This window comes from Lissotriton vulgaris, unplaced genomic scaffold, assembly GCF_964263255.1.
Source record: "Lissotriton vulgaris unplaced genomic scaffold, aLisVul1.2 SCAFFOLD_1545, whole genome shotgun sequence".
NCBI classification, from domain to species: Eukaryota; Metazoa; Chordata; class Amphibia; order Caudata; family Salamandridae; genus Lissotriton; species Lissotriton vulgaris.
This window is the reverse complement of record NW_028247213.1, coordinates 148,874-171,345: the sequence shown is the minus strand read 5'-3', so window position 1 is coordinate 171,345 and position 22,472 is coordinate 148,874. Positions and strand designations below refer to the sequence as shown.

The 22,472-nt window shown below is 39.4% G+C and overlaps 14 non-coding genes across 14 annotated transcripts; all 14 read right to left on the bottom strand.

Moving 5' to 3' along the window:
- Positions 1-2,048: 2,048 nt before the first annotated feature.
- TRNAV-CAC (transfer RNA valine (anticodon CAC)) lies at positions 2,049-2,121 on the bottom strand. The gene has a single exon. It is a non-coding gene; the product is annotated as a tRNA-Val (tRNA).
- A 300-nt stretch (positions 2,122-2,421) lies between these two features.
- On the bottom strand, positions 2,422-2,493 carry TRNAP-UGG (transfer RNA proline (anticodon UGG)). Its single transcript has one exon. It is a non-coding gene; the product is annotated as a tRNA-Pro (tRNA).
- Positions 2,494-4,620: 2,127 nt separating this feature from the next.
- TRNAV-CAC (transfer RNA valine (anticodon CAC)) lies at positions 4,621-4,693 on the bottom strand. Its single transcript has one exon. It is a non-coding gene; the product is annotated as a tRNA-Val (tRNA).
- Positions 4,694-4,993: 300 nt separating this feature from the next.
- On the bottom strand, positions 4,994-5,065 carry TRNAP-UGG (transfer RNA proline (anticodon UGG)). Its single transcript has one exon. It is a non-coding gene; the product is annotated as a tRNA-Pro (tRNA).
- A 2,113-nt stretch (positions 5,066-7,178) lies between these two features.
- Positions 7,179-7,251, bottom strand: TRNAV-CAC (transfer RNA valine (anticodon CAC)). Its single transcript has one exon. It is a non-coding gene; the product is annotated as a tRNA-Val (tRNA).
- Positions 7,252-7,551: 300 nt separating this feature from the next.
- Positions 7,552-7,623, bottom strand: TRNAP-UGG (transfer RNA proline (anticodon UGG)). Its single transcript has one exon. It is a non-coding gene; the product is annotated as a tRNA-Pro (tRNA).
- Positions 7,624-9,747: 2,124 nt separating this feature from the next.
- TRNAV-CAC (transfer RNA valine (anticodon CAC)) lies at positions 9,748-9,820 on the bottom strand. Its single transcript has one exon. It is a non-coding gene; the product is annotated as a tRNA-Val (tRNA).
- Positions 9,821-10,120: 300 nt separating this feature from the next.
- TRNAP-UGG (transfer RNA proline (anticodon UGG)) lies at positions 10,121-10,192 on the bottom strand. The gene has a single exon. It is a non-coding gene; the product is annotated as a tRNA-Pro (tRNA).
- Positions 10,193-12,328: 2,136 nt separating this feature from the next.
- TRNAV-CAC (transfer RNA valine (anticodon CAC)) lies at positions 12,329-12,401 on the bottom strand. The gene has a single exon. It is a non-coding gene; the product is annotated as a tRNA-Val (tRNA).
- A 300-nt stretch (positions 12,402-12,701) lies between these two features.
- On the bottom strand, positions 12,702-12,773 carry TRNAP-UGG (transfer RNA proline (anticodon UGG)). The gene has a single exon. It is a non-coding gene; the product is annotated as a tRNA-Pro (tRNA).
- A 2,532-nt stretch (positions 12,774-15,305) lies between these two features.
- Positions 15,306-15,377, bottom strand: TRNAP-UGG (transfer RNA proline (anticodon UGG)). The gene has a single exon. It is a non-coding gene; the product is annotated as a tRNA-Pro (tRNA).
- Positions 15,378-17,523: 2,146 nt separating this feature from the next.
- TRNAV-CAC (transfer RNA valine (anticodon CAC)) lies at positions 17,524-17,596 on the bottom strand. Its single transcript has one exon. It is a non-coding gene; the product is annotated as a tRNA-Val (tRNA).
- Positions 17,597-17,896: 300 nt separating this feature from the next.
- TRNAP-UGG (transfer RNA proline (anticodon UGG)) lies at positions 17,897-17,968 on the bottom strand. Its single transcript has one exon. It is a non-coding gene; the product is annotated as a tRNA-Pro (tRNA).
- Positions 17,969-20,111: 2,143 nt separating this feature from the next.
- TRNAV-CAC (transfer RNA valine (anticodon CAC)) lies at positions 20,112-20,184 on the bottom strand. Its single transcript has one exon. It is a non-coding gene; the product is annotated as a tRNA-Val (tRNA).
- Between the last annotated feature and the right edge of the window lie 2,288 nt (positions 20,185-22,472).

The following is a 22,472-nucleotide window of genomic DNA, read 5'->3' as shown; positions in this document are numbered from 1 at the left end:
CTTTCTCAAATGATATCACTATCATTTATAAGTGTCCCCTTTTATTTTGTCCCAGCATTGGACACGTCTTACAGGAAGTCAGCACTTATTTATCTATTTCTGCAGTGGCTAGACCCTAAAGAGAAAGAATAAAAAGCTGTTCATAACAACATAAGAAACACATGTTGCATTTTTTCTCAAATGCTTATTCCCTTTGTGCAAATCGGAATGCCAAGCTGAATAACTGGGTCACAGATTCTGGCTAATTATCTTTCCCTTGAATGCAAGTAGCAATAAAAACTGCCTAATGCAGGACTAAAGCATTCCTTGCAAGCCTCTAACATCATAACATAACTGAGCTGCTGGTAGCAAGCTAAGCAATACCTTCCCAAAATGAGAAGTACATGTGCTAATCCGCTCAATCAGCGCTCGATCAGGCTCGATCAGGCGAGATATAGAAAAGGTGGAAAGGGTCCAAATGGCTGTCCCTTCCTTTTTAGGGTGGGTCCTTCTGACTATCATAGGATTGCTTGTATAAGTGGCCAGGGTCAGAGAAAAAACTTTCAACCCTTCTCAGTGTTCTATCCAGAAGCAGGCATTTTCTGTGCCTTTAATTTCAGGCTTTTCCCAGCAGTCTCTGTTCTGCCTATGTAAATTAACAAAAGCAGTGCTTATTCATCACTTACTCTAATGTCCTTACTGTCCAGAAAGCTCTGCCTAAGTATGCTTTTTTTCTTTTTCAGTGAAATTCTAAATGTTTTTTCTGCCCAGTCTATGGCAGTAGAATGCTGCTTATGATGCCACATTTTGTTGAATCACCAAGGTACAACTACAGAGGAATATATGAGTCTGAACGACATGGAACTCTTAGCTAACACATCACAATGTGTGATGCTTGCCAACCAAGCACTAGATTCTGGAGCGCTGATGATCAGAACATTCTGCTCCTGAAGGAAAGGAAAGACAGCTTGATGGAAAATAAAGTCTCAGTTTATATTAACGCTCTCTCTCTCCCAATATCTATCTATCTATCTATCTATCTATCTATCTATCTATCTATCTATCTATCTATCTATCTATCTATCTATCTATCTATCTATCTATCTATCTATCTATCTATCTATCTATCTATCTATCTATCTATCTATCTATCTATCTATCTATCTATCTATCTATCTATCTATCTATCTATCTTTATATATGGATACCTGCGTACACATACATATAGATATGCCAGGCATTCCTTTAGATTTGTTCCAACCTCTTACCATTTATTTGAGAATCCCTACTTTTCAAGTGACTGCAAATGAAGTCATTTCCGGCACTTTTTGGCCGGTGCAAGGTAACAAAAACACATGACAACTTTTAATAAAAATCATTGGTCTCTTTATTAACGCGCACTGTCAAACATGGGGCTTTCACACGTCAGGTAAACATGATAACCAATATACAACAGAAGCAGATGTAGATTGCTTATCAATGCCGGGATAGAACAGTTGTGAATTGAGAAGAAGAAGGGCCCCTGAATTGATACTTATTATATACAGCCTGTAAGATAGTGAAAAATGCAGGCTAGGAAAGGAGATGCAAATATCAATGTATTAGAAAAATACATAAAGAGGAGTGATTTGCTTTTATTCATTCAAGGCTAGAAAAAATCAACATACTATTGCAAGCATTCATACACCACCAAATAGAAATAAACAATTCTGACATTAAACGTAAAGGTGACGATGCATTTGTATCATCACCTTGAGAAGGGTCACCGAGGAATTGAGCCCAGGGCTTCTGCACTTAAACACCAGAAACACTCCACTAAACTAAGATGCCTGTTGGTGCCAACAATTCCCAAAGTTAATGCATGTTCTAGGTGAGCAATGAACAGAATGCAGGGCTCTTTTCAAAGCGAGGTCTGTGAATCAACAGATACATCCACATGCCAATTACTTTAGTGTTTTTAAGAGAATTCACTTTCTTGGAACGAGTCTGCATGAAACCATCTTCAGGGCCTGGACAATTTCATGGCAAAACGGCACCTCTCAACATTGCAGCCAAGACAATATAACAACTGTTTCTGCCCGGTTTCGAACCGGGGACCTTTCGCGTGTGAGGCAAACGTGATAACCACTACACTACAGAAACAGATGTCTACAGTTGATTCTTCTGTGATGAAACTTCTCAAAACAGGCTATTCCAAGGGCCTCTGGTTTTAGATTTCTTTCATGCAACCTTCCCAGACAGCCCTAGCTGAACGCTTGTATATGCCATGCAAGTTCAGCATTTTTGCAAAATGCTTAAAGAGAAATGTTTCCTATTTGCTCAGGCAGGGCAAGGTTAAAAGCATGAGACTCTAGCAAATATTCATCCACTACTGCAAAGAGAAAATTGATATTGGCTTTGAAATGCATACTTCAATACTACTTTAAAAAAGCACCAATGAAAGGGCTCGTCCGGGATTTGAACCCGGGACCTCTCGCACCCAAAGCGAGAATCATACCCCTAGACCAACGAGCCTTCGAAAGGCCTGCACCTCTGAAAAGCTAATACCAGCTCTAAGCACGCAATGAAGATCATGCTGGGGACTTTTTCATGCTTGGTCTGTGAATACACATGAAATTCAGTGTCAACTTACCCTTTCTCAAATGATATCACTATCATTTATAAGTGTCCCCTTTTATTTTGTCCCAGCATTGGACACGTCTTACAGGAAGTCAGCACTTATTTATCTATTTCTGCAGTGGCTAGACCCTAAAGAGAAAGAATAAAAAGCTGTTCATAACAACATAAGAAACACATGTTGCATTTTTTCTCAAATGCTTATTCCCTTTGTGCAAATCGGAATGCCAAGCTGAATAACTGGGTCACAGATTCTGGCTAATTATCTTTCCCTTGAATGCAAGTAGCAATAAAAACTGCCTAATGCAGGACTAAAGCATTCCTTGCAAGCCTCTAACATCATAACATAACTGAGCTGCTGGTAGCAAGCTAAGCAATACCTTCCCAAAATGAGAAGTACATGTGCTAATCCGCTCAATCAGCGCTCGATCAGGCGAGATATAGAAAAGGTGGAAAGGGTCCAAATGGCTGTCCCTTCCTTTTTAGGGTGGGTCCTTCTGACTATCATAGGATTGCTTGTATAAGTGGCCAGGGTCAGAGAAAAAACTTTCAACCCTTCTCAGTGTTCTATCCAGAAGCAGGCATTTTCTGTGCCTTTAATTTCAGGCTTTTCCCAGCAGTCTCTGTTCTGCCTATGTAAATTAACAAAAGCAGTGCTTATTCATCACTTACTCTAATGTCCTTACTGTCCAGAAAGCTCTGCCTAAGTATGCTTTTTTTCTTTTTCAGTGAAATTCTAAATGTTTTTTCTGCCCAGTCTATGGCAGTAGAATGCTGCTTATGATGCCACATTTTGTTGAATCACCAAGGTACAACTACAGAGGAATATATGAGTCTGAACGACATGGAACTCTTAGCTAACACATCACAATGTGTGATGCTTGCCAACCAAGCACTAGATTCTGGAGCGCTGATGATCAGAACATTCTGCTCCTGAAGGAAAGGAAAGACAGCTTGATGGAAAATAAAGTCTCATTATATTAACGCTCTCTCTCTCCCAATATCTATCTATCTATCTATCTATCTATCTATCTATCTATCTATCTATCTATCTATCTATCTATCTATCTATCTATCTATCTATCTATCTATCTATCTATCTATCTATCTATCTATCTATCTATCTATCTATCTATCTATCTATCTATCTTTATATATGGATACCTGCGTACACATACATATAGATATGCCATGCATTCCTTTAGATTTGTTCCAACCTCTTACCATTTATTTGAGAATCCCTACTTTTCAAGTGACTGCAAATGAAGTCATTTCCGGCACTTTTTGGCCGGTGCAAGGTAACAAAAACACATGCCAACTTTTAATACAAATCATTGGTCTCTTTATTAACGCGCACTGTCAAACATGGGGCTTTCACACGTCAGGTAAACATGATAACCAATACACAACAGAAGCAGATGTAGATTGCTTATCAATGCCAGGATAGAATAGTTGTGTATTGAGTAATAGAAGGGCCCCTGAATTGATACTTATTATATACAGCCTGTAAGATAGTGAAAAATGCAGGCTAGGAAAGGAGATGCAAATATCAATGTATTAGAAAAATACATAAAGAGGAGTGATTTGCTTTTATTCATTCAAGGCTAGAAAAAATCAACATACTATTGCAAGCATTCATACACCACCAAATAGAAATAAACAATTCTGACATTAAACGTAAAGGTGACGATGCATTTGTATCATCACCTTGAGAAGGGTCACCGAGGAATTGAGCCCAGGGCTTCTGCACTTAAACACCAGAAACACTCCACTAAACTAAGATGCCTGTTGGTGCCAACAATTCCCAAAGTTAATGCATGTTCTAGGTGAGCAATGAACAGAATGCAGGGCTCTTATGAAAGCGAGGTCTGTGAATCAACAGATACATCCACATGCCAATTACTTTAGTGTTTTTAAGAGAATTCACTTTCTTGGAATGAGTCTGCATGAAACCATCTTCAGGGCCTGGACAATTTCATGGCAAAACGGCACCTCTCAACATTGCAGCCAAGACAATATAACAACTGTTTCTGCCCGGTTTCGAACCGGGGACCTTTCGCGTGTGAGGCGAACGTGATAACCACTACACTACAGAAACAGATGTCTACAGTTGATTCTTCTGTGATGAAACTTCTCAAAACAGGCTATTCCAAGGGCCTCTGGTTTTAGATTTCTTTCATGCAACCTTCCCAGACAGCCCTAGCTGAACGCTTGTATATGCCATGCAAGTTCAGCATTTTTGCAAAATGCTTAAAGAGAAATGTTTCCTATTTGCTCAGGCAGGGCAAGGTTAAAAGCATGAGACTCTAGCAAATATTCATCCACTACTGCAAAGAGAAAATTGATATTGGCTTTGAAATGCATACTTCAATACTACTTTAAAAAAGCACCAATGAAAGGGCTCGTCCGGGATTTGAACCCGGGACCTCTCGCACCCAAAGCGAGAATCATACCCCTAGACCAACGAGCCTTCGAAAGGCCTGCACCTCTGAAAAGCTAATACCAGCTCTAAGCACGCAATGAAGATCATGCTGGGGACTTTTTCATGCTTGGTCTGTGAATACACATGAAATTCAGTGTCAACTTACCCTTTCTCAAATGATATCACTATCATTTATAAGTGTCCCCTTTTATTTTGTCCCAGCATTGGACACGTCTTACAGGAAGTCAGCACTTATTTATCTATTTCTGCAGTGGCTAGACCCTAAAGAGAAAGAATAAAAAGCTGTTCATAACAACATAAGAAACACATGTTGCATTTTTTCTCAAATGCTTATTCCCTTTGTGCAAATCGGAATGCCAAGCTGAATAACTGGGTCACAGATTCTGGCTAATTATCTTTCCCTTGAATGCAAGTAGCAATAAAAACTGCCTAATGCAGGACTAAAGCATTCCTTGCAAGCCTCTAACATCATAACATAACTGAGCTGCTGGTAGCAAGCTAAGCAATACCTTCCCAAAATGAGAAGTACATGTGCTAATCCGCTCAATCAGCGCTCGATCAGGCGAGATATAGAAAAGGTGGAAAGGGTCCAAATGGCTGTCCCTTCCTTTTTAGGGTGGGTCCTTCTGACTATCATAGGATTGCTTGTATAAGTGGCCAGGGTCAGAGAAAAAACTTTCAACCCTTCTCAGTGTTCTATCCAGAAGCAGGCATTTTCTGTGCCTTTAATTTCAGGCTTTTCCCAGCAGTCTCTGTTCTGCCTATGTAAATTAACAAAAGCAGTGCTTATTCATCACTTACTCTAATGTCCTTACTGTCCAGAAAGCTCTGCCTAAGTATGCTTTTTTTCTTTTTCAGTGAAATTCTAAATGTTTTTTCTGCCCAGTCTATGGCAGTAGAATGCTGCTTATGATGCCACATTTTGTTGAATCACCAAGGTACAACTACAGAGGAATATATGAGTCTGAACGACATGGAACTCTTAGCTAACACATCACAATGTGTGATGCTTGCCAACCAAGCACTAGATTCTGGAGCGCTGATGATCAGAACATTCTGCTCCTGAAGGAAAGGAAAGACAGCTTGATGGAAAATAAAGTCTCAGTTTATATTAACGCTCTCTCTCTCCCAATATCTATCTATCTATCTATCTATCTATCTATCTATCTATCTATCTATCTATCTATCTATCTATCTATCTATCTATCTATCTATCTATCTATCTATCTATCTATCTATCTATCTATCTATCTATCTATCTATCTTTATATATGGATACCTGCGTACACATACATATAGATATGCCATGCATTCCTTTAGATTTGTTCCAACCTCTTACCATTTATTTGAGAATCCCTACTTTTCAAGTGACTGCAAATGAAGTCATTTCCGGCACTTTTTGGCCGGTGCAAGGTAACAAAAACACATGCCAACTTTTAATACAAATCATTGGTCTCTTTATTAACGCGCACTGTCAAACATGGGGCTTTCACACGTCAGGTAAACATGATAACCAATACACAACAGAAGCAGATGTAGATTGCTTATCAATGCCAGGATAGAATAGTTGTGTATTGAGTAATAGAAGGGCCCCTGAATTGATACTTATTATATACAGCCTGTAAGATAGTGAAAAATGCAGGCTAGGAAAGGAGATGCAAATATCAATGTATTAGAAAAATACATAAAGAGGAGTGATTTGCTTTTATTCATTCAAGGCTAGAAAAAATCAACATACTATTGCAAGCATTCATACACCACCAAATAGAAATAAACAATTCTGACATTAAACGTAAAGGTGACGATGCATTTGTATCATCACCTTGAGAAGGGTCACCGAGGAATTGAGCCCAGGGCTTCTGCACTTAAACACCAGAAACACTCCACTAAACTAAGATGCCTGTTGGTGCCAACAATTCCCAAAGTTAATGCATGTTCTAGGTGAGCAATGAACAGAATGCAGGGCTCTTATGAAAGCGAGGTCTGTGAATCAACAGATACATCCACATGCCAATTACTTTAGTGTTTTTAAGAGAATTCACTTTCTTGGAATGAGTCTGCATGAAACCATCTTCAGGGCCTGGACAATTTCATGGCAAAACGGCACCTCTCAACATTGCAGCCAAGACAATATAACAACTGTTTCTGCCCGGTTTCGAACCGGGGACCTTTCGCGTGTGAGGCGAACGTGATAACCACTACACTACAGAAACAGATGTCTACAGTTGATTCTTCTGTGATGAAACTTCTCAAAACAGGCTATTCCAAGGGCCTCTGGTTTTAGATTTCTTTCATGCAACCTTCCCAGACAGCCCTAGCTGAACGCTTGTATATGCCATGCAAGTTCAGCATTTTTGCAAAATGCTTAAAGAGAAATGTTTCCTATTTGCTCAGGCAGGGCAAGGTTAAAAGCATGAGACTCTAGCAAATATTCATCCACTACTGCAAAGAGAAAATTGATATTGGCTTTGAAATGCATACTTCAATACTACTTTAAAAAAGCACCAATGAAAGGGCTCGTCCGGGATTTGAACCCGGGACCTCTCGCACCCAAAGCGAGAATCATACCCCTAGACCAACGAGCCTTCGAAAGGCCTGCACCTCTGAAAAGCTAATACCAGCTCTAAGCACGCAATGAAGATCATGCTGGGGACTTTTTCATGCTTGGTCTGTGAATACACATGAAATTCAGTGTCAACTTACCCTTTCTCAAATGATATCACTATCATTTATAAGTGTCCCCTTTTATTTTGTCCCAGCATTGGACACGTCTTACAGGAAGTCAGCACTTATTTATCTATTTCTGCAGTGGCTAGACCCTAAAGAGAAAGAATAAAAAGCTGTTCATAACAACATAAGAAACACATGTTGCATTTTTTCTCAAATGCTTATTCCCTTTGTGCAAATCGGAATGCCAAGCTGAATAACTGGGTCACAGATTCTGGCTAATTATCTTTCCCTTGAATGCAAGTAGCAATAAAAACTGCCTAATGCAGGACTAAAGCATTCCTTGCAAGCCTCTAACATCATAACATAACTGAGCTGCTGGTAGCAAGCTAAGCAATACCTTCCCAAAATGAGAAGTACATGTGCTAATCCGCTCAATCAGGCTCGATCAGGCGAGATATAGAAAAGGTGGAAAGGGTCCAAATGGCTGTCCCTTCCTTTTTAGGGTGGGTTCTTCTGACTATCATAGGATTGCTTGTATAAGTGGCCAGGGTCAGAGAAAAAACTTTCAACCCTTCTCAGTGTTCTATCCAGAAGCAGGCATTTTCTGTGCCTTTAATTTCAGGCTTTTCCCAGCAGTCTCTGTTCTGCCTATGTAAATTAACAAAAGCAGTGCTTATTCATCACTTACTCTAATGTCCTTACTGTCCAGAAAGCTCTGCCTAAGTATGCTTTTTTTCTTTTTCAGTGAAATTCTAAATGTTTTTTCTGCCCAGTCTATGGCAGTAGAATGCTGCTTATGATGCCACATTTTGTTGAATCACCAAGGTACAACTACAGAGGAATATATGAGTCTGAACGACATGGAACTCTTAGCTAACACATCACAATGTGTGATGCTTGCCAACCAAGCACTAGATTCTGGAGCGCTGATGATCAGAACATTCTGCTCCTGAAGGAAAGGAAAGACAGCTTGATGGAAAATAAAGTCTCAGTTTATATTAACGCTCTCTCTCTCCCAATATCTATCTATCTATCTATCTATCTATCTATCTATCTATCTATCTATCTATCTATCTATCTATCTATCTATCTATCTATCTATCTATCTATCTATCTATCTATCTATCTATCTATCTATATATCTATCTATCTATCTATCTATCTTTATATATGGATACCTGCGTACACATACATATAGATATGCCATGCATTCCTTTAGATTTGTTCCAACCTCTTACCATTTATTTGAGAATCCCTACTTTTCAAGTGACTGCAAATGAAGTCATTTCCGGCACTTTTTGGCCGGTGCAAGGTAACAAAAACACATGCCAACTTTTAATACAAATCATTGGTCTCTTTATTAACGCGCACTGTCAAACATGGGGCTTTCACACGTCAGGTAAACATGATAACCAATACACAACAGAAGCAGATGTAGATTGCTTATCAATGCCAGGATAGAATAGTTGTGTATTGAGTAATAGAAGGGCCCCTGAATTGATACTTATTATATACAGCCTGTAAGATAGTGAAAAATGCAGGCTAGGAAAGGAGATGCAAATATCAATGTATTAGAAAAATACATAAAGAGGAGTGATTTGCTTTTATTCATTCAAGGCTAGAAAAAATCAACATACTATTGCAAGCATTCATACACCACCAAATAGAAATAAACAATTCTGACATTAAACGTAAAGGTGACGATGCATTTGTATCATCACCTTGAGAAGGGTCACCGAGGAATTGAGCCCAGGGCTTCTGCACTTAAACACCAGAAACACTCCACTAAACTAAGATGCCTGTTGGTGCCAACAATTCCCAAAGTTAATGCATGTTCTAGGTGAGCAATGAACAGAATGCAGGGCTCTTATGAAAGCGAGGTCTGTGAATCAACAGATACATCCACATGCCAATTACTTTAGTGTTTTTAAGAGAATTCACTTTCTTGGAATGAGTCTGCATGAAACCATCTTCAGGGCCTGGACAATTTCATGGCAAAACGGCACCTCTCAACATTGCAGCCAAGACAATATAACAACTGTTTCTGCCCGGTTTCGAACCGGGGACCTTTCGCGTGTGAGGCGAACGTGATAACCACTACACTACAGAAACAGATGTCTACAGTTGATTCTTCTGTGATGAAACTTCTCAAAACAGGCTATTCCAAGGGCCTCTGGTTTTAGATTTCTTTCATGCAACCTTCCCAGACAGCCCTAGCTGAACGCTTGTATATGCCATGCAAGTTCAGCATTTTTGCAAAATGCTTAAAGAGAAATGTTTCCTATTTGCTCAGGCAGGGCAAGGTTAAAAGCATGAGACTCTAGCAAATATTCATCCACTACTGCAAAGAGAAAATTGATATTGGCTTTGAAATGCATACTTCAATACTACTTTAAAAAAGCACCAATGAAAGGGCTCGTCCGGGATTTGAACCCGGGACCTCTCGCACCCAAAGCGAGAATCATACCCCTAGACCAACGAGCCTTCGAAAGGCCTGCACCTCTGAAAAGCTAATACCAGCTCTAAGCACGCAATGAAGATCATGCTGGCGACTTTTTCATGCTTGGTCTGTGAATACACATGAAATTCAGTGTCAACTTACCCTTTCTCAAATGATATCACTATCATTTATAAGTGTCCCCTTTTATTTTGTCCCAGCATTGGACACGTCTTACAGGAAGTCAGCACTTATTTATCTATTTCTGCAGTGGCTAGACCCTAAAGAGAAAGAATAAAAAGCTGTTCATAACAACATAAGAAACACATGTTGCATTTTTTCTCAAATGCTTATTCCCTTTGTGCAAATCGGAATGCCAAGCTGAATAACTGGGTCACAGATTCTGGCTAATTATCTTTCCCTTGAATGCAAGTAGCAATAAAAACTGCCTAATGCAGGACTAAAGCATTCCTTGCAAGCCTCTAACATCATAACATAACTGAGCTGCTGGTAGCAAGCTAAGCAATACCTTCCCAAAATGAGAAGTACATGTGCTAATCCGCTCAATCAGGCTCGATCAGGCGAGATATAGAAAAGGTGGAAAGGGTCCAAATGGCTGTCCCTTCCTTTTTAGGGTGGGTCCTTCTGACTATCATAGGATTGCTTGTATAAGTGGCCAGGGTCAGAGAAAAAACTTTCAACCCTTCTCAGTGTTCTATCCAGAAGCAGGCATTTTCTGTGCCTTTAATTTCAGGCTTTTCCCAGCAGTCTCTGTTCTGCCTATGTAAATTAACAAAAGCAGTGCTTATTCATCACTTACTCTAATGTCCTTACTGTCCAGAAAGCTCTGCCTAAGTATGCTTTTTTTCTTTTTCAGTGAAATTCTAAATGTTTTTTCTGCCCAGTCTATGGCAGTAGAATGCTGCTTATGATGCCACATTTTGTTGAATCACCAAGGTACAACTACAGAGGAATATATGAGTCTGAACGACATGGAACTCTTAGCTAACACATCACAATGTGTGATGCTTGCCAACCAAGCACTAGATTCTGGAGCGCTGATGATCAGAACATTCTGCTCCTGAAGGAAAGGAAAGACAGCTTGATGGAAAATAAAGTCTCAGTTTATATTAACGCTCTCTCTCTCCCAATATCTATCTATCTATCTATCTATCTATCTATCTATCTATCTATCTATCTATCTATCTATCTATCTATCTATCTATCTATCTATCTATCTATCTATCTATCTATCTATCTATCTATCTATCTATCTATCTATCTATCTATCTATCTATCTATCTATCTTTATATATGGATACCTGCGTACACATACATATAGATATGCCAGGCATTCCTTTAGATTTGTTCCAACCTCTTACCATTTATTTGAGAATCCCTACTTTTCAAGTGACTGCAAATGAAGTCATTTCCGGCACTTTTTGGCCGGTGCAAGGTAACAAAAACACATGACAACTTTTAATAAAAATCATTGGTCTCTTTATTAACGCGCACTGTCAAACATGGGGCTTTCACACGTCAGGTAAACATGATAACCAATATACAACAGAAGCAGATGTAGATTGCTTATCAATGCCGGGATAGAACAGTTGTGAATTGAGTAGAAGAAGGGCCCCTGAATTGATACTTATTATATACAGCCTGTAAGATAGTGAAAAATGCAGGCTAGGAAAGGAGATGCAAATATCAATGTATTAGAAAAATACATAAAGAGGAGTGATTTGCTTTTATTCATTCAAGGCTAGAAAAAATCAACATACTATTGCAAGCATTCATACACCACCAAATAGAAATAAACAATTCTGACATTAAACGTAAAGGTGACGATGCATTTGTATCATCACCTTGAGAAGGGTCACCGAGGAATTGAGCCCAGGGCTTCTGCACTTAAACACCAGAAACACTCCACTAAACTAAGATGCCTGTTGGTGCCAACAATTCCCAAAGTTAATGCATGTTCTAGGTGAGCAATGAACAGAATGCAGGGCTCTTTTCAAAGCGAGGTCTGTGAATCAACAGATACATCCACATGCCAATTACTTTAGTGTTTTTAAGAGAATTCACTTTCTTGGAACGAGTCTGCATGAAACCATCTTCAGGGCCTGGACAATTTCATGGCAAAACGGCACCTCTCAACATTGCAGCCAAGACAATATAACAACTGTTTCTGCCCGGTTTCGAACCGGGGACCTTTCGCGTGTGAGGCAAACGTGATAACCACTACACTACAGAAACAGATGTCTACAGTTGATTCTTCTGTGATGAAACTTCTCAAAACAGGCTATTCCAAGGGCCTCTGGTTTTAGATTTCTTTCATGCAACCTTCCCAGACAGCCCTAGCTGAACGCTTGTATATGCCATGCAAGTTCAGCATTTTTGCAAAATGCTTAAAGAGAAATGTTTCCTATTTGCTCAGGCAGGGCAAGGTTAAAAGCATGAGACTCTAGCAAATATTCATCCACTACTGCAAAGAGAAAATTGATATTGGCTTTGAAATGCATACTTCAATACTACTTTAAAAAAGCACCAATGAAAGGGCTCGTCCGGGATTTGAACCCGGGACCTCTCGCACCCAAAGCGAGAATCATACCCCTAGACCAACGAGCCTTCGAAAGACCCGCACCTCTGAAAAGCTAATACCAGCTCTAAGCACGCAATGAAGATCATGCTGGGGACTTTTTCATGCTTGGTCTGTGAATACACATGAAATTCAGTGTCAACTTACCCTTTCTCAAATGATATCACTATCATTTATAAGTGTCCCCTTTTATTTTGTCCCAGCATTGGACACGTCTTACAGGAAGTCAGCACTTATTTATCTATTTCTGCAGTGGCTAGACCCTAAAGAGAAAGAATAAAAAGCTGTTCATAACAACATAAGAAACACATGTTGCATTTTTTCTCAAATGCTTATTCCCTTTGTGCAAATCGGAATGCCAAGCTGAATAACTGGGCCACAGATTCTGGCTAATTATCTTTCCCTTGAATGCAAGTAGCAATAAAAACTGCCTAATGCAGGACTAAAGCATTCCTTGCAAGCCTCTAACATCATAACATAACTGAGCTGCTGGTAGCAAGCTAAGCAATACCTTCCCAAAATGAGAAGTACATGTGCTAATCCGCTCAATCAGCGCTCGATCAGGCTCGATCAGGCGAGATATAGAAAAGGTGGAAAGGGTCCAAATGGCTGTCCCTTCCTTTTTAGGGTGGGTCCTTCTGACTATCATAGGATTGCTTGTACGAGTGGCCAGGGTCAGAGAAAAAACTTTCAACCCTTCTCAGTGTTCTATCCAGAAGCAGGCATTTTCTGTGCCTTTAATTTCAGGCTTTTCCCAGCAGTCTCTGTTCTGCCTATGTAAATTAACAAAAGCAGTGCTTATTCATCACTTACTCTAATGTCCTTACTGTCCAGAAAGCTCTGCCTAAGTATGCTTTTTTTCTTTTTCAGTGAAATTCTAAATGTTTTTTCTGCCCAGTCTATGGCAGTAGAATGCTGCTTATGATGCCACATTTTGTTGAATCACCAAGGTACAACTACAGAGGAATATATGAGTCTGAACGACATGGAACTCTTAGCTAACACATCACAATGTGTGATGCTTGCCAACCAAGCACTAGATTCTGGAGCGCTGATGATCAGAACATTCTGCTCCTGAAGGAAAGGAAAGACAGCTTGATGGAAAATAAAGTCTCAGTTTATATTAACGCTCTCTCTCTCCCAATATCTATCTATCTATCTATCTATCTATCTATCTATCTATCTATCTATCTATCTATCTATCTATCTATCTATCTATCTATCTATCTATCTATCTATCTATCTATCTATCTATCTATCTATCTATCTATCTATCTATCTATCTATCTATCTATCTATCTATCTATCTATCTTTATATATGGATACCTGCGTACACATACATATAGATATGCCATGCATTCCTTTAGATTTGTTCCAACCTCTTACCATTTATTTGAGAATCCCTACTTTTCAAGTGACTGCAAATGAAGTCATTTCCGGCACTTTTTGGCCGGTGCAAGGTAACAAAAACACATGACAACTTTTAATAAAAATCATTGGTCTCTTTATTAATGCGCACTGTCAAACATGGGGCTTTCACACGTCAGGTAAACATGATAACCAATATACAACAGAAGCAGATGTAGATTGCTTATCAATGCCGGGATAGAACAGTTGTGAATTGAGTAGAAGAAGGGCCCCTGAATTGATACTTATTATATACAGCCTGTAAGATAGTGAAAAATGCAGGCTAGGAAAGGAGATGCAAATATCAATGTATTAGAAAAATACATAAAGAGGAGTGATTTGCTTTTATTCATTCAAGGCTAGAAAAAATCAACATACTATTGCAAGCATTCATACACCACCAAATAGAAATAAACAATTCTGACATTAAACGTAAAGGTGATGATGCATTTGTATCATCACCTTGAGAAGGGTCACCGAGGAATTGAGCCCAGGGCTTCTGCACTTAAACACCAGAAACACTCCACTAAACTAAGATGCCTGTTGGTGCCAACAATTCCCAAAGTTAATGCATGTTCTAGGTGAGCAATGAACAGAATGCAGGGCTCTTATGAAAGCGAGGTCAGTGAATCAACAGATACATCCACATGCCAATTACTTTAGTGTTTTTAAGAGAATTCACTTTCTTGGAACGAGTCTGCATGAAACCATCTTCAGGGCCTGGACAATTTCATGGCAAAACGGCACCTCTCAACATTGCAGCCAAGACAATATAACAACTGTTTCTGCCTGGTTTCGAACCGGGGACCTTTCGCGTGTGAGGCAAACGTGATAACCACTACACTACAGAAACAGATGTCTACAGTTGATTCTTCTGTGATGAAACTTCTCAAAACAGGCTATTCCAAGGGCCTCTGGTTTTAGATTTCTTTCATGCAACCTTCCCAGACAGCCCTAGCTGAACGCTTGTATATGCCATGCAAGTTCAGCATTTTTGCAAAATGCTTAAAGAGAAATGTTTCCTATTTGCTCAGGCAGGGCAAGGTTAAAAGCATGAGACTCTAGCAAATATTCATCCACTACTGCAAAGAGAAAATTGATATTGGCTTTGAAATGCATACTTCAATACTACTTTAAAAAAGCACCAATGAAAGGGCTCGTCCGGGATTTGAACCCGGGACCTCTCGCACCCAAAGCGAGAATCATACCCCTAGACCAACGAGCCTTCGAAAGACCCGCACCTCTGAAAAGCTAATACCAGCTCTAAGCACGCAATGAAGATCATGCTGGGGACTTTTTCATGCTTGGTCTGTGAATACACATGAAATTCAGTGTCAACTTACCCTTTCTCAAATGATATCACTATCATTTATAAGTGTCCCCTTTTATCCCAGCATTGGACACGTCTTACAGGAAGTCAGCACTTATTTATCTATTTCTGCAGTGGCTAGACCCTAAAGAGAAAGAATAAAAAGCTGTTCATAACAACATAAGAAACACATGTTGCATTTTTTCTCAAATGCTTATTCCCTTTGTGCAAATCGGAATGCCAAGCTGAATAACTGGGCCACAGATTCTGGCTAATTATCTTTCCCTTGAATGCAAGTAGCAATAAAAACTGCCTAATGCAGGACTAAAGCATTCCTTGCAAGCCTCTAACATCATAACATAACTGAGCTGCTGGTAGCAAGCTAAGCAATACCTTCCCAAAATGAGAAGTACATGTGCTAATCCGCTCAATCAGCGCTCGATCAGGCTCGATCAGGCGAGATATAGAAAAGGTGGAAAGGGTCCAAATGGCTGTCCCTTCCTTTTTAGGGTGGGTCCTTCTGACTATCATAGGATTGCTTGTACGAGTGGCCAGGGTCAGAGAAAAAACTTTCAACCCTTCTCAGTGTTCTATCCAGAAGCAGGCATTTTCTGTGCCTTTAATTTCAGGCTTTTCCCAGCAGTCTCTGTTCTGCCTATGTAAATTAACAAAAGCAGTGCTTATTCATCACTTACTCTAATGTCCTTACTGTCCAGAAAGCTCTGCCTAAGTATGCTTTTTTTCTTTTTCAGTGAAATTCTAAATGTTTTTTCTGCCCAGTCTATGGCAGTAGAATGCTGCTTATGATGCCACATTTTGTTGAATCACCAAGGTACAACTACAGAGGAATATATGAGTCTGAACGACATGGAACTCTTAGCTAACACATCACAATGTGTGATGCTTGCCAACCAAGCACTAGATTCTGGAGCGCTGATGATCAGAACATTCTGCTCCTGAAGGAAAGGAAAGACAGCTTGATGGAAAATAAAGTCTCAGTTTATATTAACGCTCTCTCTCTCCCAATATCTATCTATCTATCTATCTATCTATCTATCTATCTATCTATCTATCTATCTATCTATCTATCTATCTATCTATCTATCTATCTATCTATCTATCTATCTATCTATCTATCTATCTATCTATCTATCTATCTATCTATCTATCTATCTATCTATCTATCTTTATATATGGATACCTGCGTACACATACATATAGATATGCCATGCATTCCTTTAGATTTGTTCCAACCTCTTACCATTTATTTGAGAATCCCTACTTTTCAAGTGACTGCAAATGAAGTCATTTCCGGCACTTTTTGGCCGGTGCAAGGTAACAAAAACACATGACAACTTTTAATAAAAATCATTGGTCTCTTTATTAATGCGCACTGTCAAACATGGGGCTTTCACACGTCAGGTAAACATGATAACCAATATACAACAGAAGCAGATGTAGATTGCTTATCAATGCCGGGATAGAACAGTTGTGAATTGAGTAGAAGAAGGGCCCCTGAATTGATACTTATTATATACAGCCTGTAAGATAGTGAAAAATGCAGGCTAGGAAAGGAGATGCAAATATCAATGTATTAGAAAAATACATAAAGAGGAGTGATTTGCTTTTATTCATTCAAGGCTAGAAAAAATCAACATACTATTGCAAGCATTCATACACCACCAAATAGAAATAAACAATTCTGACATTAAACGTAAAGGTGATGATGCATTTGTATCATCACCTTGAGAAGGGTCACCGAGGAATTGAGCCCAGGGCTTCTGCACTTAAACACCAGAAACACTCCACTAAACTAAGATGCCTGTTGGTGCCAACAATTCCCAAAGTTAATGCATGTTCTAGGTGAGCAATGAACAGAATGCAGGGCTCTTATGAAAGCGAGGTCAGTGAATCAACAGATACATCCACATGCCAATTACTTTAGTGTTTTTAAGAGAATTCACTTTCTTGGAACGAGTCTGCATGAAACCATCTTCAGGGCCTGGACAATTTCATGGCAAAACGGCACCTCTCAACATTGCAGCCAAGACAATATAACAACTGTTTCTGCCCGGTTTCGAACCGGGGACCTTTCGCGTGTGAGGCAAACGTGATAACCACTACACTACAGAAACAGATGTCTACAGTTGATTCTTCTGTGATGAAACTTCTCAAAACAGGCTATTCCAAGGGCCTCTGGTTTTAGATTTCTTTCATGCAACCTTCCCAGACAGCCCTAGCTGAACGCTTGTATATGCCATGCAAGTTCAGCATTTTTGCAAAATGCTTAAAGAGAAATGTTTCCTATTTGCTCAGGCAGGGCAAGGTTAAAAGCATGAGACTCTAGCAAATATTCATCCACTACTGCAAAGAGAAAATTGATATTGGCTTTGAAATGCATACTTCAATACTACTTTAAAAAAGCACCAATGAAAGGGCTCGTCCGGGATTTGAACCCGGGACCTCTCGCACCCAAAGCGAGAATCATACCCCTAGACCAACGAGCCTTCAAAAGACCCGCACCTCTGAAAAGCTAATACCAGCTCTAAGCACGCAATGAAGATCATGCTGGGGACTTTTTCATGCTTGGTCTGTGAATACACATGAAATTCAGTGTCAACTTACCCTTTCTCAAATGATATCACTATCATTTATAAGTGTCCCCTTTTATTTTGTCCCAGCATTGGACACGTCTTACAGGAAGTCAGCACTTATTTATCTATTTCTGCAGTGGCTAGACCCTAAAGAGAAAGAATAAAAAGCTGTTCATAACAACATAAGAAACACATGTTGCATTTTTTCTCAAATGCTTATTCCCTTTGTGCAAATCGGAATGCCAAGCTGAATAACTGGGCCACAGATTCTGGCTAATTATCTTTCCCTTGAATGCAAGTAGCAATAAAAACTGCCTAATGCAGGACTAAAGCATTCCTTGCAAGCCTCTAACATCATAACATAACTGAGCTGCTGGTAGCAAGCTAAGCAATACCTTCCCAAAATGAGAAGTACATGTGCTAATCCGCTCAATCAGCGCTCGATCAGGCTCGATCAGGCGAGATATAGAAAAGGTGGAAAGGGTCCAAATGGCTGTCCCTTCCTTTTTAGGGTGGGTCCTTCTGACTATCATAGGATTGCTTGTACGAGTGGCCAGGGTCAGAGAAAAAACTTTCAACCCTTCTCAGTGTTCTATCCAGAAGCAGGCATTTTCTGTGCCTTTAATTTCAGGCTTTTCCCAGCAGTCTCTGTTCTGCCTATGTAAATTAACAAAAGTAGTGCTTATTCATCACTTACTCTAATGTCCTTACTGTCCAGAAAGCTCTGCCTAAGTATGCTTTTTTTCTTTTTCAGTGAAATTCTAAATGTTTTTTCTGCCCAGTCTATGGCAGTAGAATGCTGCTTATGATGCCACATTTTGTTGAATCACCAAGGTACAACTACAGAGGAATATATGAGTCTGAACGACATGGAACTCTTAGCTAACACATCACAATGTGTGATGCTTGCCAACCAAGCACTAGATTCTGGAGCGCTGATGATCAGAACATTCTGCTCCTGAAGGAAAGGAAAGACAGCTTGATGGAAAATAAAGTCTCAGTTTATATTAACGCTCTCTCTCTCCGAATATCTATCTATCTATCTATCTATCTATCTATCTATCTATCTATCTATCTATCTATCTATCTATCTATCTATCTATCTATCTATCTATCTATCTATCTATCTATCTATCTATCTATCTATCTATCTATCTATCTATCTATCTATCTATCTATCTTTATATATGGATACCTGCGTACACATACATATAGATATGCCAGGCATTCCTTTAGATTTGTTCCAACCTCTTACCATTTATTTGAGAATCCCTACTTTTCAAGTGACTGCAAATGAAGTCATTTCCGGCACTTTTTGGCCGGTGCAAGGTAACAAAAACACATGCCAACTTTTAATACAAATCATTGGTCTCTTTATTAACGCGCACTGTCAAACATGGGGCTTTCACACGTCAGGTAAACATGATAACCAATACACAACAGAAGCAGATGTAGATTGCTTATCAATGCCAGGATAGAATAGTTGTGAATTGAGTAATAGAAGGGCCCCTGAATTGATACTTATTATATACAGCCTGTAAGATAGTGAAAAATGCAGGCTAGGAAAGGAGATGCAAATATCAATGTATTAGAAAAATACATAAAGAGGAGTGATTTGCTTTTATTCATTCAAGGCTAGAAAAAATCAACATACTATTGCAAGCATTCATACACCACCAAATAGAAATAAACAATTCTGACATTAAACGTAAAGGTGACGATGCATTTGTATCATCACCTTGAGAAGGGTCACCGAGGAATTGAGCCCAGGGCTTCTGCACTTAAACACCAGAAACACTCCACTAAACTAAGATGCCTGTTGGTGCCAACAATTCCCAAAGTTAATGCATGTTCTAGGTGAGCAATGAACAGAATGCAGGGCTCTTATGAAAGCGAGGTCTGTGAATCAACAGATACATCCACATGCCAATTACTTTAGTGTTTTTAAGAGAATTCACTTTCTTGGAATGAGTCTGCATGAAACCATCTTCAGGGCCTGGACAATTTCATGGCAAAATGGCACCTCTCAACATTGCAGCCAAGACAATATAACAACTGTTTCTGCCCGGTTTCGAACCGGGGACCTTTCGCGTGTGAGGCGAACGTGATAACCACTACACTACAGAAACAGATGTCTACAGTTGATTCTTCTGTGATGAAACTTCTCAAAACAGGCTATTCCAAGGGCCTCTGGTTTTAGATTTCTTTCATGCAACCTTCCCAGACAGCCCTAGCTGAACGCTTGTATATGCCATGCAAGTTCAGCATTTTTGCAAAATGCTTAAAGAGAAATGTTTCCTATTTGCTCAGGCAGGGCAAGGTTAAAAGCATGAGACTCTAGCAAATATTCATCCACTACTGCAAAGAGAAAATTGATATTGGCTTTGAAATGCATACTTCAATACTACTTTAAAAAAGCACCAATGAAAGGGCTCGTCCGGGATTTGAACCCGGGACCTCCCGCACCCAAAGCGAGAATCATACCCCTAGACCAACGAGCCTTCGAAAGGCCTGCACCTCTGAAAAGCTAATACCAGCTCTAAGCACGCAATGAAGATCATGCTGGGGACTTTTTCATGCTTGGTCTGTGAATACACATGAAATTCAGTGTCAACTTACCCTTTCTCAAATGATATCACTATCATTTATAAGTGTCCCCTTTTATTTTGTCCCAGCATTGGACACGTCTTACAGGAAGTCAGCACTTATTTATCTATTTCTGCAGTGGCTAGACCCTAAAGAGAAAGAATAAAAAGCTGTTCATAACAACATAAGAAACACATGTTGCATTTTTTCTCAAATGCTTATTCCCTTTGTGCAAATCGGAATGCCAAGCTGAATAACTGGGTCACAGATTCTGGCTAATTATCTTTCCCTTGAATGCAAGTAGCAATAAAAACTGCCTAATGCAGGACTAAAGCATTCCTTGCAAGCCTCTAACATCATAACATAACTGAGCTGCTGGTAGCAAGCTAAGCAATACCTTCCCAAAATGAGAAGTACATGTGCTAATCCGCTCAATCAGCGCTCGATCAGGCTCGATCAGGCGAGATATAGAAAAGGTGGAAAGGGTCCAAATGGCTGTCCCTTCCTTTTTAGGGTGGGTCCTTCTGACTATCATAGGATTGCTTGTATAAGTGGCCAGGGTCAGAGAAAAAACTTTCAACCCTTCTCAGTGTTCTATCCAGAAGCAGGCATTTTCTGTGCCTTTAATTTCAGGCTTTTCCCAGCAGTCTCTGTTCTGCCTATGTAAATTAACAAAAGCAGTGCTTATTCATCACTTACTCTAATGTCCTTACTGTCCAGAAAGCTCTGCCTAAGTATGCTTTTTTTCTTTTTCAGTGAAATTCTAAATGTTTTTTCTGCCCAGTCTATGGCAGTAGAATGCTGCTTATGATGCCACATTTTGTTGAATCACCAAGGTACAACTACAGAGGAATATATGAGTCTGAACGACATGGAACTCTTAGCTAACACATCACAATGTGTGATGCTTGCCAACCAAGCACTAGATTCTGGAGCGCTGATGATCAGAACATTCTGCTCCTGAAGGAAAGGAAAGACAGCTTGATGGAAAATAAAGTCTCAGTTTATATTAACGCTCTCTCTCTCCCAATATCTATCTATCTATCTATCTATCTATCTATCTATCTATCTATCTATCTATCTATCTATCTATCTATCTATCTATCTATCTATCTATCTATCTATCTATCTATCTATCTATCTATCTATCTATCTATCTATCTATCTATCTATCTATCTATCTATCTATCTATCTATCTATCTATCTATCTATCTATCTATCTTTATATATGGATACCTGCGTACACATACATATAGATATGCCAGGCATTCCTTTAGATTTGTTCCAACCTCTTACCATTTATTTGAGAATCCCTACTTTTCAAGTGACTGCAAATGAAGTCATTTCCGGCACTTTTTGGCCGGTGCAAGGTAACAAAAACACATGACAACTTTTAATAAAAATCATTGGTCTCTTTATTAACGCGCACTGTCAAACATGGGGCTTTCACACGTCAGGTAAACATGATAACCAATATACAACAGAAGCAGATGTAGATTGCTTATCAATGCCGGGATAGAACAGTTGTGAATTGAGTAGAAGAAGGGCCCCTGAATTGATACTTATTATATACAGCCTGTAAGATAGTGAAAAATGCAGGCTAGGAAAGGAGATGCAAATATCAATGTATTAGAAAAATACATAAAGAGGAGTGATTTGCTTTTATTCATTCAAGGCTAGAAAAAATCAACATACTATTGCAAGCATTCATACACCACCAAATAGAAATAAACAATTCTGACATTAAACGTAAAGGTGACGATGCATTTGTATCATCACCTTGAGAAGGGTCACCGAGGAATTGAGCCCAGGGCTTCTGCACTTAAACAC